This window comes from Mirounga leonina, unplaced genomic scaffold (assembly GCF_011800145.1).
Source record: "Mirounga leonina isolate KUSES-001 unplaced genomic scaffold, KU_Mleo_1.0 Mir_150, whole genome shotgun sequence".
NCBI lineage: Eukaryota > Metazoa > Chordata > Mammalia > Carnivora > Phocidae > Mirounga > Mirounga leonina.
In genome coordinates, this window is record NW_023270374.1 from 29,450,510 (window position 1) to 29,455,036 (window position 4,527).

The window sequence follows — 4,527 nt, forward strand, 5'->3', positions numbered from 1 at the left end:
GAGCTCACCAGCTCAAAATCCTGAACGTGCTAGAAAACTGTTTGCCACAATGCCTGGAAAAGTTGTTTTCCTGCGCATATTTTTAAGAAACTTAGGCCAGTTTGCAAGCAAGCCTGCCTTCTGAACATTCTAGGACATTCCAGAACATCCCAGGGGATGGGTCCAAGAAAAGACTCAGGGGAGCCCAGGCAAGTCCTTGATGAGTATGGGGCAACCATTTTGCTATGAGACAGGGGAAGAGCACTTATTTGTAAAAGAACAAAATATTTGTTATTTATAAAGCAAGGAAAGGCCGTTCTTACCCAGTGAGACTAAACACATTCATTTAGTAACAGAGTGTCATCATATCTTGCTGGGCTAGGTCCAGGGCACCCACAGCTGGCTCATAACAGGTTCCAGCACCTTGAAGTCTGACTGTGGGTATGACTATCCTGGACAGCTCAGACCTGTAGAGAAGGGCTGGCTTTGGGACAAGACAGTCTGCTATTAATGATCAGAACTCTGAGCTGTCACAGAACCCTCGTGAGGCCACAGTCTCATTGCACCATGGACCTCAGCCTCCCACCAAACTACAATGCCGCCCTGGAGACCCTCCTCTTGACGGCAAGCTGTAGCTCCCCCTTTGCTCTTCCCTGACTTCCCCACGCCCCCTCCTTACAGCTACACAGAATTTCACGCTTGTGTGTATACAAGACAACTTCCTCTTTCTTAAAGATGCATAAGGCTTCCTGGTGAGGAGATGCCACAGTGTATTTAACCAATCCCCTACCGATGGGCTCTTAACGTTGTTTCCAATACTCTGCTTTTATAAATAAGGAGTCCACCTCCTCCTTTTAACCAAAGTCTGGCATTTTCACCAAAAACTTACATGTGATTTCTGAGGCCTGACCATAGACGATTAGAAAGGCTTTCTCTGATAGGCCTCCCGGAGGAAGGCTGGCCTCCCTGCACCAGACCTGGTGAACAGCCAGTGCGTTGTATCTGGGAAGGCTTCCGCCCGTCATGCTCTTTGCATATTTGCATCCCTCGGTCTAAGTCTCTCCATGTGAGGCCCTCGGTAGAGGCTTCTTTAGGCGCCTCTGCCAAGGACCCTTCACAGGGAGAGAAGGGGGATGCCTTGCAGACACTTTTCCCCGACCATGACTCAGTACTCAGTACTCAGTACTTTCTACTCCCAGCCCTTCCCCCCATCACTCCCTGCTGGCCCAGGGTCCATAAAACTGCCAGGGGCTTCCTCAGCCGTGAGATGGTCCCCACGTCTACACTGATCCATCTGATCCACCAGCATGCCATTTCAAAGGGGGAAAGGGAATAGGGGGGTCTCGGTGCTTTCTCTGGCTTGATCCTTTGCTTACACTATCAGAGTGAATGACTGAAGGCCTCCCTCTTACTTTCATTTTGGCTTGTTGTTGCTGTAATCAGCATCTCCAACACCTGGCAGCTCAGCTCTGTCTCCAGCTCAGCCGAGCTCCTGACAATAAATAGTGCTTCAGTGAATAGCTTTATCCATACATCACTTCTATTCACACATCCACTCATGTATAGGTACAGATACATCTGGAAAATTAATATCCAGAAATGGAATGCAATAATTGAAGGAATCTCTTGCATAGTTTAGCCCGTGGGTATGGGCTCATGGTCCCTCCTCTTACACACTCCCCCTTTCCCCCAAGCTGGGGCCTGAGTACCCATGAAATCAGGCAGTGGAGTGGGGGGGCTTCTGCAGTAAACAATTCAACCCTGCCCAAAATAGCGGTCTGATCTTTACCCTCAGCCCAAGAGCTAATCTCTAAGCCCTTGGGAAGTCTTGCTTGATTGGAGTGTCTTTGTCTACCTGGGGGCATTGGACCATGCCCGTCTAACAGTGTAATCTGTGCTAGGGGCTTTGGGTTACATGGCATCACCTGGGCCTCTGCAGGGGCTGCAGACTGCAGTCACCCACGTGGGTGCTCAGTAGTGCCGACAGATGAAGCCCCAGTAAAGACTGGAAGCCAAGGCTTGGGTGAGCCTCCTGGTCGGCAACACTCTATGTACATTGTTACGCGCTGATGCGGGGGATGGGAGGGCATGGGGATGGAGTAAGGCTGTCCAAATATCCACAAGGAGAGGTTGACTGAAGCTCTGTGTTTGGAACTTTCCTGGGCTCTGCCCTATGGACCTCTTCCCTTGGCTGATTTTAATTGGTATCTTTTACTTTTAACAAGCTGTCACTATGAGATGAATAGGTTTCGGTGTGTCCTGGGCGTCCTTCCGCGAATTACGGAATGTATGGGTGGTCTTGGGGGCCTTCAAACGTGTAGTGGGTGTCAGAAGACAGAGATCTCCACAAGATCACTGCCAGCTGACTCATCTTCAGCTCTGCTCCTGTTGGCACTGCAAACTTCAGAATCCACTCTGGTCAGTATAGGCAGGAAGGGGGTTTCAGCCTCCAGGGCCTGGAAGACCATTGCTGGTTGCAATGACCTTTATGCATATGTTTCCAGACCAGACCTATCCTGAGACGCCGACCTATCCCTAACTGCAGGCCTGACATGCCCCTCGGGCTGACTGGATTTGGGGGGTACACGGGGCCTGTGTGACAAAGGCATTTGTAAAGTCATCCTGAGGATTTCCCCCAGAGTCTGGTGCATAAATCTCCCCCCCAGCACATCCACCTGGGTCTGCTTCTCAGAGCCCGCACAGCGATGCTGGTAATAAAACAGCAGAACAGAAAACTGCTTTATGGGCCAGGAGGAAACGATTTCCCACCCGGGACCACTAAAGAATCCAGGGCTCACATCTCTACCTCCCTTAGAGAAGGCTTTCCTCCCAGCTCAAGTGATCTCCTGGGGCCCTTAGTGCAGACCTATCAGCAAAAATCCCAGGGACAGGAAGGCTGTTTTTAAAAGGATGATCTTGCTGGGGCGCCTGGGTGGCTCAGTCGGTTGAGCGTCCCACTCTTGGTTTCGGCTCAGGTCACAACCTCAGGGTCGTGAGATCCAGCCCTGCGGCAGGCTCCTGCGCTCATAACGGAGACTGCTTGAGATTCTTTCCCTCTCCCTCTCCCTCTACTCCCCCCTGCTCCCCCTGCTCAAGTGTGTGCTCTCAATCTCGCTCAGATAAATAAATAAAATCTTTAAAAAGATGCTCTTGCCATTCCATCCCACCTTGGGGTGTTGGGGTGCAGGGGTAGGCCCAGAGCCATTACTTGAGTCCCCCAGACCCAAACAAGCCCAGCTTTCTTCCAGCCCCACCCCTCCACTGCTAGCTAGCCTTCTAAGACCTGCCATTCAATCAAGAGCGGTCCTCTAAGAACTACCCCTGCCCCTGCGTAGAATCATTTTAAGTTAATATAAGATGGTTAAAATGAAAAGTGCAGATAAAAATCTGTGTTGGCAAGAACGTGGAATAACTGGAACACGTGTCCACTGCTGGTGGGAGTGTAAGTTGGTACAACCATTGGAAAGACGTCCCAGAGTGGAATGTGCACGTGCCCAGGACCCCACAATTCCAGTACTCCGTAGATACCCAATGGAAATGCCTGCACACGGTCAACAAAAAACACATACCTACCGGGATGTTGATAAAGCACCCTTCCTAATAACCCCTAACTGAAACTAATCCAAGTGTCCATCAATTGTAGGTGGATAAATTGTGGAATATTTACACGATGGAATAGTATACAGCAATGGATACAAATGAACTTCAACTACAGGGCAATAATGTAGATGAATCCTGCCAAGAGAGAGCTTAGCTAAAGAAACCTGATATAAAAGGGTCCATGCTGTGTGATTGCACCGACACAGAGTTCAAAAACAAAATTAATTCATATGGACGTAAAAGTCAGGAGAGTATCCATGGTGCCAGGGAGGGGATGAGTAACTAGAAAAGGACGCGAGGGTCTCCCGGGGTCTGGAAAATGTTCTGCTTCCTGATCCCTGTGCTTACTGGCTGGGTGGGTTCACTTTGTGAGCAACTCAAACAAGTGTATATCCCCAAGTGTAGTTGTGCATATATGTTTTACTTCCAAGAAATATATGTAAGATGATTCTAACTGTATTTACAAGACTTCTTACAGTGCCTTTGATGACTTAGGCTCCTAATACACAAAATCCTGTTTCTCCAGGTTTATTCATGTAACACACTGAGATGGACACCTTGTATAGGGTGCTTTTTATGGCATTATTTGTGATACAAAACAAGAACAAAACAAAAAAAGCAACTCATATGACTTTTGATTAGGGCTGGTAGATCAATTATGGTGCATCCATGCAAAAGAAAGCATTAAGAAGAATGACGCCATGTGCACACACATGAAAAGATATCAAGACATTAGTAAGTGGAAGGAGTGATCTAGCTATGGAACAGTAAGTACAGTATTATCACCTTTTATTTAAAATGATAGGGACACATACACACATGCTTAGATGTATACAGGAAATTTCTTGGAGTTTACCCAAAATGTTGGAAGCAGAGGTTACCTCTGGAGAGTGGGAAGAAAGGGTTTATAAAGTTGTGAGGTCTTGATTTCCCTTCTTGTGCCATTTT